Source organism: Hyla sarda, chromosome 10 (genome assembly GCF_029499605.1).
Source record: "Hyla sarda isolate aHylSar1 chromosome 10, aHylSar1.hap1, whole genome shotgun sequence".
Classification (NCBI taxonomy): Eukaryota; Metazoa; Chordata; class Amphibia; order Anura; family Hylidae; genus Hyla; species Hyla sarda.
The window spans coordinates 76,190,140-76,203,920 of record NC_079198.1 but is presented as its reverse complement, the minus strand read 5'-3'; positions in this window follow the sequence as shown (position 1 = coordinate 76,203,920).

Sequence of the window (13,781 nt, the reverse complement as noted above, 5' to 3'; positions counted from 1 at the left end):
TGGGATGTCACCACAACTGTTCCAAATAAAAAGAGATTTTATTTGCACTACTCTGATGTCTGAATTCTTCACTGCGGCTCTACATCCAGCAAGCGCCAGAAAAGTGTCAACTTTCTCCCACATCGCCGCAGGCTGTGGAAACTCCTGTACTACCACTGTCCCAGGGATCCAGGGTACGGATGGACACGGGCTGCTGCTGACATCTATGCCTGCCTCTTCAAGAGATTTTCGGTGTTGTGCTTGGAGCACAGCATGACAAGGTGAGCAGATTTCTCTTGCACACTTACTTTTGTACAATATCACTTAAGGTACAGGGTGCGCCGGTCTTTGTCCCCTTTTTTGTTTCATATAAAGTTTAAACAGTTTCCTTGAAATACAACAGGGCTCCAAAGTGAGATTGTGCCATGCGCATTTGAGGGCTAAATTAGGGATTGCATAGGGGTGAACATAGGGGTATTCTACGCCAGTGATTCCCAAATGGTGCCTCCAGCTGTTGCTAAACTCTCAGCATGCCTGGACAGTCAGTTTTGCAACAGCTGGAGGCTCTGTTTTGGAAACACTGCCGTACGATTCGTTTTTCATTTTTATTGGGGGGGGGGGGGGCAATGTAAGGGGGTGTATATATAGTGTTTTACCCTTTATTATGTGTTAGTGTAGTGTAATGTAGTGTTTTTAGGGTACATTCACATGGGCGGGTTTACGGTGAGTTTCCCGCTAGGAGTTTGCGCTGCAGCGAAAAATTTGCTGCAGCTCAAACTTCAAGCAGGAAACTTTCGGTAAACACTCCTGTGTGAATGTATCCTGTACCAGTGGCGTTGCTAGGGTTGGTGTCACCCGGTGCGGTAGAAAATGGTGTCACCCCATACCCCCCCCCCTCAGTAAGTTTTTAGCCTGTTGAGACAGACACCACTGTTGTAGCGCATTGTGAGAAATTCCAGTATAATAATCAGATATACCAGTTGCCACAGAATAGGAAAGCGTTAAAGAAGTTTTCACCATTTAAATATACAGCTCCCAGAATTACTTAAAGGGGTACTCCACTGGAGAACATTTACTTTTATATCAACTGGTGCCAGAAAGTTAAACAGATTTTTAAATTACTTCTATTTAAAATCTTAATCCTTACAGTACTTATCAGCTGCTGTATGCTCCACAGGAAGTTGTGTAGTTCTTTCCAGTCTGACCACAGTGCTATTTGCTGACACCTCTGTCCATGTCAAGAACTATCCAGAGCAGGATAGGTTTGCTATGGGGATTTGCTCCTACTATGGACAGTTCTTGACATGGACAGAGGTGTCAGCACAGAGCACTGTGGTCAGACAGAAAATAAATTAAAAAAGAAAAGAACTTCCTGTGAATCACTTATACAGCAGCTAATAAGTACTGGAAGGATTAAGATTTTTAAATAGAAGTAATTTACAAATCTGTTTAACTTTGTAGCACCAATTGATTAAAAAAAAATGTTTTCCAGTAGAGTACTCCTTTGAGCAGTGGTGAGGTTATGCTGGGAGTTGTAGTTTCACTCACCATAACTGTAGAACTGACAAGTGACTACAGCTCTGATAGGACATAGAGAGGAGAATGTACAATGATATCAGTGACTACAGGTGACGTCTTCTCTATAGTCTTCCCTTATCTAATTCAGATGGTACATACCGCCTGGTCCAGCTAAAACTTCTGTCTGTAGAATGTGACGCCCAGACGTCTCCTCACTATGTCAGCGCATTCTCATCCTCTATATGAAAACAAGTATTATTATAAACCTGCCAGACACTGTATCCTCTAAATATAATACTACTATACACTATACTCTTTGATCATAAACCTTCCATACACCATACCCACTGAATATAATACTACCACACACTGTACATTCTGAATATAATACCAACACATACTGTACACTCTGAATATAAATCTGCCACATACTGTACCCTCTGAATATAAATCTGCCACACACTGTGCCCCTGAATATAATACCGCCACACACTGTACCCTCTGAATATAATACTACCACACACTGTACATTCTGAATATAATACCATCACATACTGTACCCTCTGAATATAAATCTACCACATACTGTACCCCTGAATATAATACCGCCACACACTGTACCCCTGAATATAATACTACCACCCACTGTACCCTCTGAATATAATATTACCACAAACTGCGCCCTCTGAATTTAACGTTGCCATACAGTGCACCCTCTGAATATAATACCACAACCGCAGTAACACCCCTCAACATCCGTTAGCTGATGCTATTACCACGGGAGGGTTTTTTTGGTGGTGTTGCTAGTGGATGATGGGGGTGCTACTACTGGGGGGGTGTTGCTGGAGGATGATGAGGGTGCAACTGGCCATCCCCCCCCCCCCCTGGCAGTATCACCCCCATCATCCATCCGCAGGATCATCCTCCTGGCAGGAGCACCGCCATCATCCACCATCAGGATCTGCTAATGGAGGTGCTACTGCTGGGGGGGGGGGTGTTGCTGGTGGATGATAAGGGTGCTACTGCTAGGGGGGGGCATTAGGTAGGCAGCAGTTCCCCCACTTTAGGTAGGCAGCAGTTCCCCCACATTAGGTAGCATATTTTCCCCACATTAGGCAGCATAGATTCCCCACATTTGGTACGTGTTCCCCCAGATTAGGTAGCAATTTCCCCACATTAGGTAGCACAGATTCCCCACATTAGGTAGCAGTTTCCCCACATTAAGTAGCATAGATTCCCCCCATTCGGTAGCACAGATTCCCCACATTAGGTAGCATAGACTCCCCACATTTGGTAGCACAGATTCCCCACGTTAGGTAGCAGTTTCCCCACATTAGGTAGCATAGACTCCCCACATTAGGTGGCACAGATTCCCCACATTAGGTAGCATAAACTCCGCACATTTGGTAGTAGTTACCCCACATTAGGCCGCAGTTTCCCTTGCAGGTTCCCCACAATGGGTCAAAGTCTCCCCACATTAGATTGCTGTTTAACCCCCCCCCCCCCACAAAAAAAAACACATACAACACAGAGAGACACACACACAAACACACACACTTCGACACACACACACAGAGTCACAGTCACACACAGAGTCACACAGTCACACACACACACACAGAAAATAAGGCATACTTGGCACACCAGAAGGCCTCCTACATAATTCCAATACAAGAAATGATTGTGGGCAGGGGTGTAGCGCTCCTGGGTCCCCCTGCAACACACACACACACAGTCACATACACACACACACAGTCACACACACACACACACACACAGTCACATACATACACACACACACACAGATCCACACACAGACAGTCACACACAGACAGAGATAGCGACAGACAGACACACACACTCACCCATCCAGCGCAGCACTCCTTCTCTCCTGGCGCCCTGCGAGTGACGTCACTGACGTCCCATGCGGTGGTGCTGACGGACGGCCGCACATCGGCGATGAAGGCCGGGGGGGGGGCAGCTGACGGACGGGCGCACATCGGCGATGAAGGGCGGGGGGGGGGGTTGGGGGAGCTGCTGACGGGTGCACAGCGCAGGTGAATGCCGGGGGGGTGGGGGGGTGCTGTCGGACCGGCGCACGGCGCAAGTGAAGGGGAGGGGTGCTGCGGAGCGTCTTGGTGTCACCCCATTAGGTTGGTGTCACCCGGTGCGGCCCGCACCCCCCGCACCCGGGTCGCAACGCCACTGCCCTGTACATTCTCATGGGGGGGCAAACCTCCAGCTGTTTCAAAACTACAAATCCCAACATGCCCAGACAGCAAACTGCTGTGTGGGCATGCTAGGAGTTGTAGTTTTGCAAGATCTAGAAAACCACAGTTTAGAGACCACTGCACAGTGATCTACAAACTGTAGCCCTCCAGCTGTTGCAAAACTGCAAATCCCAGCATGCCCACACTGCAAACAGCTGTCTGGGCATGCTAGGAGTTGTAGTTTTGCAACATCTGGAGGTCTACAGTTTTGAGACCACTGTATAGTGGTCTCAAACTGTAGCCTTCCAGATGTTGCTAGACAACTCACTGGCTGCCATAGGATCCAGGGGCCGCTGCCACAGCCGATGGGTAAGTGGACTTCGGCGCTGGTCCGTGTCGGGTTTCCCCGTTCTGCCCGGCCTATTGTGGGTGGGCAGAACGGGGAAACAGAAAGTTAACCCCCCTCCCCCGATCTGCTATTGGTCGTCGCTTGTGAACAACCAACAACAGGGATAGGAGGGGTGGCACCCCTGCCACCTCACTCCTATCCCTTCAGGGGGATCGTGGGTGTCTTGGAAAACCCTGATCCCCCATATTTTCCGGGTCACTGGAGACCCGTATGACCCGGAATCACCGCGAATTGGAGGTGTTAATTCATGGGGGGGGGTCTCAGGACTTCACTGGGCATTTACATGGGGTGCCTGATGATAGATATCAGCAGTCACCCCGGTCCGGTCTCCACTGAACGCCGTACTTAAGTACCAGGGTGTTAGGGTGTACCTGTATGCCCTGGGTCCTTAACTGGTTAAAAGATGAATTTTGAAAATTAAATCGAAGATTTATGGTAGCTAGTGTTGAGCGGCATAGGCCATATTCGAATTCGCGAATATTCGCGAATATATGGACGAATATTCGTCATATATTCGCGAATATTCGCATATTCGTAATAATCTCGATTTATTTTCGCATATGTGCAAATTCGCGTATGCGAAAATTAACATATGCGAAAATTAGCATGAACAAAACTAATATAAGCAAAAATTAGCATATGCGGAAATTAGCATATGCTAATTTTCGCATATGCGAAAAGTCGCACGCCAGTCTCACACAGTAGTATTACATCCTTCTTTACACCACACAAGCTGGAAGCAGAGAGGGGTGATCACTGTGATGTGTACTGTGAAAAAAAAAAAAAAAAAAACAATATTCGTAATTACGAATATATAGCGCTATATTCGCGAATATTCGCGAATTCACGAATATGCGATATTCGCAAATAAAATTTGTATTGCGAATATTCGCGAGCAACATTAATGGTAGCTAGTGCTACCATAAAAATGTTTAGGCCCAGGCCCAGCAGCATCAGTAAACCATATATTGGCTGGATGACACAGCCTGGAGGTGTCTGAAGCATGAGGAGACTATAAAGTGGCCGAATGCACAGCCTGGAGGTGGCTGAATCATGAGGATACCATTTAGTGTCTGAATGGCACAGCCTGGAGTTGACAGAAGCATGGGGAGACCATTGAAATTTAAGATTTTGAAATTGAGGATTTTAAAATTGAAATTTTAACTCCCAAGTTTTCGTTCACAGGGCCCCGGCGTTTGGGTACAAAGGACCAAATTTAACAAGGAGTCACATGTCACATGGCGGCACAATGACAGAGCCTGGAGATGGCATCAGAATGAGGAGACCATATAGTGGTTGAATGACACAGCCTGGAGTTGGCTGAAGCATGAGGAGACCATGTAGTGTCTGAAGGGCACAGCCTGGAGTTGGCAGAAGCATGAGGAGACCACTGAAATTTAAGATTTTTAAATAGGAATTTAAGATTTTTTTTTTATAGAAATTTAAGATTTTTAAATGAAATTGAGGATTTTGAAACAGAACTTTTAACTTCCAAGTTTCAGTGTCCCGGGCCCTGGCATGTGGGTACAAAGGACCAAATATAACAAGGAGTCACATGTCACATGGCAGCACAATGACAGAGCCTGGAGGTGTCATCAGTATGACAAGACCATATAGTGACTGAATGGCTAGGGTTTCACAATCTCTAAGATTAAAAGATGAATTTTGAAATTTGAATTGAATATTTATGCTAGCTAGTGCTACCATAAATATTTTTTAGGCCCAGGCCAAGCAGCATCAGTAAACCAAATATCGACTGAATGACACAGCCTGAAGGTGGCTGAATCATGAGACCATATAGTGGCTGAATTGCACAGTTGGAGGTGGCTGGAGCATGAGGAGACCATTGAAATTTATGATTTTAAATTAAAATTTAAGATTTTGAAATTGAGGAATTTGAAATAGAAATTTTAACTCCCAAGCTTTAGTGTCCCAAGTTAACCTCTGCACCCTGTCCTGGTATATAACGCGGGATCACGCCGTGACCCCTCGTCATACCGGGTCGGTCCTGGTGGCTAAAGAAAGCTAGGACCCTGGGCTAATAGCGTGCGGCCCCGATCGTTGTGCCGGGAAGGTTTTACTTTAATTTTAGACGCGGCATTCAAAGTTGATCTCTGCGTCTAAAATGAAAGTAAAAGCTTCCCGGAAGCTCAGTCGGGCGGATCAGGACCATCGCGGTGACATTGCGATATCCCGATCAGCTAGGACGCAGTAGAAGGGTCTCTTACCTGCCTCTGTCGCGTTAGATCGCCGATTGATTGCTCCAAGCCTGAAATCCAGGCTTGAGCAATCGACCGCCGATAACACTGATCTTTGCCGTGTCAATGCACGGCAATGATTTGTGTATCAGATTGGTATGTGCAGTGTAATAGCCACTAGGGGGGCTATAACACTGCAAAAAAAAAAAAAAGTGTAAAAAAAAGTTAATATAGATCATTTAACCCCTTCACTAATAAAAGTAAGAATAATTTTCCCATTTAAAAAAAAACAAAACTGTGTAAATAAAAATAAACATATGTGGTATCGCCATGTGCAAAAATGTCCGAACTATAAAAATATATAATTATTTAAACGGCAAGGTCAATGGTGTACACACAAAGAAATTCCAAAATTCAAAATAGCGTATTTTTGGTCACTTTTTATATCGTGAAAAAATGAATAAAAAGTGATTAAAAAGTCTGATCACTACAAAAATGGTATTGATAAAAACTTCAGATCAAGGCACAAAAAATGAGCCCTCCTACCGGCCCGTTTGCGTAAAAATATAAAAGTTATAGGGGTCAGAATATGACAATTTTAAACGTATAAATTTTCCTGCATGTAGTTATGATTTTTTTCAGAAGTAATACCAAATCAAACCAACATAAATAGGATATCATTTTAACCGTATGGACTTACAGAATAAAGATAAGGTGACCTTTTTACCAAAAAATGCTCTTCGTAGAAACAGAAGCCCCCAAAAGTTACAAAATGGCATTCAATTTTGTCGCACAATGAATTTTTTTCGCCATGGTTTCGCCATGTATTTTTTGGTAAAACTACTAATGTCACTGCAAAGTAGAATTGGTGGCGTAAAAAATAAGCCATAATATGGAAGTTTAGGTGCAAAATTGAAACTATTCTGATTTTTAGAATTTGATGAGGAAAAAATGAAAATGCAAAAACTGAAAAACCCTGCGCCCTTAAGGGGTGAACAAGGAGTCACATATCACATGGCAGCACAATGACAGAGCCTGGAGGTGGCATCAGTATGAGGAGACCATATAGTGGCTGAATGAGTTTGTGGCAGCATGAAGAGACCATATAGTGGTTGAATGGCACAGCCTCGAGTTTGTGGCAGTACGAGGGCCATGCCAACTGAGGGTTGAGTCTGAGGAACCCATCAACTGTTCACTGGGGTGTCGGATGTCACTTGGGATGAAGTGGATGACCGAGTGAACCGATCAATCACGGCTGCTGGGTTGCTGGTTGAGACAAGATTGCTAGCTGACACCGGAAGCTCAGACCTCTCGCTGCGACATGCCCCTACTCTGCTGCAACCTCTGCCTGTTCCTGATGAATTTAGGCCTCTTTCACTCCCCTGTGCACATCCTGGCACTACTCTGCCTGACACACTTATTGCGTATATGAGGAGAGCAGAATACGATTCACTACGCTTTATACAGTATTTGTTTAGAACAGCAGCAGGTGTGTACTATTGGCTGTTCTTTCGCAGTATATAGGCCCTTGACAGATTAACAAGTACAAAATAGTACACTACTTAGATATAGGTATGTGGTATGCATTTATGGGGGCAGAAAAATGTGCTACAGTACACTTAAAAAGGTATCTGAGTAAAAACACCAGCCGGTGAGTACTTTTGCCTGGACTTTCACATTATCTAGGCCCTTGACAGATTAACTGGTACAAAATAGTACACTACTTTGATGTAGATATGTGGTATGCACTTATAATGGCAGAAAAATGCACTACAGTACGCTTAATAAACGTATTAGAGTAAAACACCAGCCGGTGATTAATTTTGGCTGTCCTTTCACAGTGTGGAGGCCCTTGACAGATTAAAAGCTACAAAATAGTACACTACTTAGATGTACATTTGTGGTACGCACTTATGAGGGCAGAAAAATGTGCTACAGTACGCTAAAAAAATAGCTTACAGCACCAGCAGTACACAATAATGCTGGAGAGCAAAGATACAGATTTGCTGTAAAAAATTATTTCTCCCTCCTGTGAAAACATTTCTGCAGCTAAGGCAACACACTGCTCTCTGCCCCTTTCTGTAATACAATGCTGTTCACTGTGACTGAGGGGTTAATCGCTGCAGTAAGAATTAATTTCAGTGCAAATATGCACTGAAATATGCTCAGGCAAAAACGTGGTCGACCTTGTTTTTGTATACTGTCGGGAAACCACATACGGCCGAAAACGAAGCCGACCGGAGGCTACGGTTCACTCCGGTCGGCTCATAGACATGAATTAAATACGGTTCCCGAATATGGCTGAGTGCGGGCGCCGCAATTAACGCCCCGCCCCCCCTCCCCCCAGCCATATACGGGAACCGTAGTTAACAAAACGTGGTATGGACCCAGCGACTGAGGTGACTAAGAGGTGAAACACTGCTGCAACAAGCTTTTCTGTGTAACACACAGCGATATCCGTCCTATCTCTATGCAGTGTAATGATTGATATGACAAGCTGCAAAATGGCTGCCGAATATATAGGGCTGTGACATCATAGGAGTGACTGGCTGCTGATAAGCTGAATCCTGCATGTGATTCAGGGTCATCCTGCTTACTTCCCTTCCCGCCTTGCCTTCCCACCTTCCCAGCATTTCTTGCCCCATGTACTGACATGTGGATCTGCCATTTTAGATGCCCTGGAGCCTGGACCGTAGTAAAAGGAGTTTAATGAAGCGATTCGCGCAATAGAATCACGGTGTTATTCGCATTCATTGCAAATCGAACATTTCATGAAATTCATAAAGATTGCTGGTTTATCAGCTTTGATTCGCTCATCTCTAGTTATTAACTTTTTTCATTTACAGTTTAAATCCTTATCCTTTTGTTTAAAACATGTCACTGCTTGAGCCCTAAACTTAAGTAGTTAAAGGAGAACTATGAAAAACTTTATAAAAGTGCCTTGTTGATGGACAATAATTGTCTAGGGGATGTTGTGTGGACCTAAAACACCATTCACATCAATGTCAACCACCACTATTGAAATTGACTCATATTTGAAAAACCTATATTACATTGATCACCAACCTGTGACCTTTAAAGGGGTACTGCAGTGGCCCAGCATTCTGAACATTTTGTTCAGAATGCTTGAAGCAGGTGGCCGTGGTGGTGATGTCATGGTCACGCCCTTTATTCATGTCTATGGGAGGGGGTGTGATGGTCGGAGCGGCCAGAAAATGTTCAGAATGCTAGGGCACGGTAGTACCCTTTTAAACTTTTGCTAAACTCCAACTCCAAGCATTATTTTGTAGTTTTGCAAGAGCTAAAGGGCCAAAGGTGATGATGTTCACTGACTTATAAGCATATAGTTAATCTATTAAGCCTAGTAATCCCTAACAAGTGCCCTGGTCTATCTGGTCCTTGATGTTTGCCCCCCACACTATGCATGTGACTTTGCAGTTTGTCTATAATTGTAGTTGGTACCTGAGGGTGTCATGGCAGTTCCCATAATGCATTATTCTTTAATATATCAATAAAGAAAACATCATGCAACTAGAAAAATGAAGCACAATATTTCCTTTTAATACACATTCAATCTATGGAAATTTGTAGAAAGTGCCATTTCCATTTCATTTTCCAAGTGACTGATTGTAAAACAATTTTCAGAACTGTACTTATCCAGTGTTCTAATTTCCTTTTGCAGTCATCATTTTTCCAATTTAGTGTTTTTTTTGCTGTGTGGAAACATAGAGAAAATGTACTGGCAAACCAGTAAAAGAAAACAGAATAATACAAAGCACAAGCACCCTTACACTATTCATTGAAATTCCTTTAATTTATTACCTAATATTCTGGAAAACCTGATAATCATCAGTACAGAACTGCAGGGACATAGAATTTGTAAGTAAGTTCTATAAGCCCTTACTAAAGAGGACTAGTGATGTCGCGAACATAACATTTTCAGTTCGCGAACTGCGAACGCGAACGTCCGCAAAAGTCCACGAACCGGGCGAACCGCCATTGACTTCAATGGGCAGGCGAATTTTAAAACCCACAGGGACTCTTTCTGGCCACAATAGTGATTTAAAAGTTGTTTCAAGGGGACTAACACCTGGACTGTGGCGTGCCAGAGTGGGATCCATGGCAAAACTCCCATGGAAAATTACATAGTTGATGCAGAGTCTGGTTTTAATACAAAAAGGGCAAAAATCCGCTATTATTCCTAAATGGTTTGGAATAACGTGCTTTAGCCCCCTTTAGGCAGCACATAGAGCCCCCCTTTAGGCATCACATAGTTAGATTCCCCCCTTTAGACAGCACATAGATTCCCCCATATTAGGCAACACATAGTTAGAGCCTCCCTTTAGGCAGCACATAGTTAGATTCTCCCTTTAGGCAGTACATACATTCCCCCATGTTAGGCAGCACATAGTTAGAGCTCCCCTTTAGGCAGCACATAAGATTCCCCCATATTAGGCAGCACATAGTTAGAAGCCCCCTTGAGGCAGCACATAGTGGGATTTGAACAAGGCCCCAGCGCTGCAAGGCAGCAGTGCTAACCTCTGAGCCACCATGCTACCCTTAGCATACCCCTAATATCCACAGTTACAAAAATGGACAGAGATGTCAGCAGAGAGTACCTGAAAAATTAGGCATGTACACATGCCTGAAAAATTTGGTATTGTTGCAGCCGCTTCTGTAGCAGCGGCCATAAAAATTGCAGCACCATAACAATTGCAGCAGCAGAGGCCAGAATAATTAGGCATGTACACATGGATGAAAAATTGGGTATTGTCGCAGCCGCATCTATAGCAGCAGCCAGAAAAATTGCAGCACCAGAAAAAGTGCAGTAGCAGAGGCCAGAAAAATTAGGCATGTACACCTGGCTGGAAAATTTGATATTGTCGCAGCTGTAGCAGCGGCCATAAAAATTTCAGCACCATAACAAGTGCAGCAGCAGAGGCCAGAAAAATTAGGCATGTACACATGGATGAAAAATTGGGTATTGTCGCAGCCACATCTGTAGCAGCAGCCAGAAAATGGCAGCAACATAACAAGTGCAGCAGCAGAGGCCAGAAAAATTAGGCATGTACACCTGGCTGGAAAATTTGGTATTGTTGCAGCTGTAGCAGCGGCCATAAAAATTGCAGCACCATAACAAGTGCAGCAGCAAAGGCCAGAAAAATTAGGCATGTACACATGGATGAAAAATTAGGTATTGTCGCAGCCGCAGCTATAGCAGTAGCCAGAAAAATTACAGCACCATGACAAGTGCAGCAGCAGAGGCCAGAAAAATTAGGCATGTACACCTGGCAGGAAAATTTGGTATTGTCGCAGCCGCTGCTGTAGCAGCGGCCTGAAAATTTCTGTTTGTTTTGCCAGGCAGAAAGAGCCCTAAAACATTGCGGCTTGAACCCTAGTTGGTGACGGATAAGTCACGCAAGTCATCCGGAATTCAGAGTTCAAATACAGCAGCGTGTGGACCATTTTTAGGCCAAGGCAGCTCATCTTATCAGGCCTTGTTCAGTCAAATGTATCGCCCAGTGTCAGTCCCTTCGGGATCCATCCCTCATTCATCTTAAGAGAGGGTAGGTAATGCAGACTTTTTTGACCAAGGCGACTCCTCTTCTCAGTGACAATACCTCCTGCTGCACTGAAGGTCCTTTCTGACAGGACACTTGAAGCGGGACAGGCCAGAAGTTTGAGCGCAAATTGGGATAGCTCAGGCCACAGGTGGAGCCGGCACACCCAGTAGTCAAGGGGATCATCGCTCCTCAGAGTGTCGATATCTGCGGTTAAGGCCAGGTAGTCTACTACCTGTCGGTCAAGTCGTTCTCTGATGGTGGACCCCGAAGGGCTGTGGCGATGCTCCACAAGTCCTCCATCAACAGCATGTCTGTACAGCTTCCTGTCCTTGCCGGCGTGTTCGTTGGAGGAGGAGGAGGATTACTTTCACCTCTTCCCCTGTTAGATCCCTGTTGTGCTGTGACATGACCCTTATACGCTGTGTACAGCATACTTCTTCATTTATTTTGGACCTGCTGAATCCTTTCCGCCTTGCTGTAATGCGGTAACATGTCAGGCACTTTATGTTTAAACCGGGGGTCTAGTAGCGTGGACACCCAGTACAGGTCGTTCTCCTTCATCCTTTTTATACAAGGGTCCTTCAACAGGCACGACAGCATGAAAGACCCCATTTGCACAAGGACGGATGCCGAGCTACTCATGTCCCGTTCCTTGTCCTCCGTGATGTCAGGGAAGGTATAATCTTCTTCCCCCCAGCCACGTACAACACCACGGGAACCAGATAGGTGACAGGGAGCACCCTGGGATGCCTGCTGTGGTTGGTCTTCCTCCTCCTCTTCAAAGCCACATTCCTCCTCTGACTCCTCTTCCTCACAATCCTCTTCCAGCGTTGCCGCAGGTCCAGCAAGCGATGCTGATAAGGTTGTTTCTGGTGGTGATGGTGTCCACAACTCTTCCTCTTCACGCTAATCTACTGCCTGATCCAGCACTCTTCGCAGGGCACACTCCAGGAAGAAAACAAACGGTATGATGTCGCTGATGGTGCGACTGACCAGGTTTGTCACCTCCTCAAAATGACGCATGAGCCTACAGGCATTGCGCATGAGCCTCCAGTAACGTGGCAAAAAAATTCCCAGCTCCGCAGATGATGTCCTAGCACCCCGGTCATACAAATATTCGTTGACGGCTTTTTCTTGTTGGAGCAGGCGGTCGAACATCAGGAGTGTTGAATTCCGCAAATCAAGCGCCTCACTGGCATGTTGTTTCGCCGCTGGATATCTGACAAGTGCGCCATGGCCATGTAGGAACGCCTGAAATGGCCACACACCTTTCTGGACTGATTCAGGACATCCTGGAAGCCTGGGTACTTGAGCACAAAGCGTTATACAATCAGATTACACACATGTGCCATGCACGGCACATGTGTCAACTTGCCCAACCTCAATGCCGCCAAGAAATTTGTTCCATTGTCACAAACCACCTTGCCGATATCTAGTTGGTGCGGAGTCAGCCACTGGTCCACCTGTGCGTTCAGGGCCGACAGGAGCGCCGGTGCGGTGTGACTCTCCTCTTTGAGGCAAGTCAACCCCAAGATGGTGTGACACTGCCGTATCCTGGATGTGGAATAGCACCTGGGTAGCTGGGGAGGTTGGGGAGTGCCGGTGATGTGGAGCAAGATGCATCAGTGGAAGAGGACTTGGCCAAGGATGTTATGGAAGAGGATGGAGTAGGAGTAGTAGAGGAGGTGGCAGCAGGCCTGCCTGCAAGTCGTGGCGGTGTCACCAACTCCTCTGCAGAGCCACGCATTCCATGCTTGGCAGCCGTCACCAGGTTTACCCAATGAGCAGTGTAGGTGATATACCTGCCCTGACCATGCTTTGCAGACCAGGTATCAGTGGTCAGATGGACCCTTGCCCCTACACTGTGTGCCAGACATGCAATCATTTCCTTTTGCACAATGGA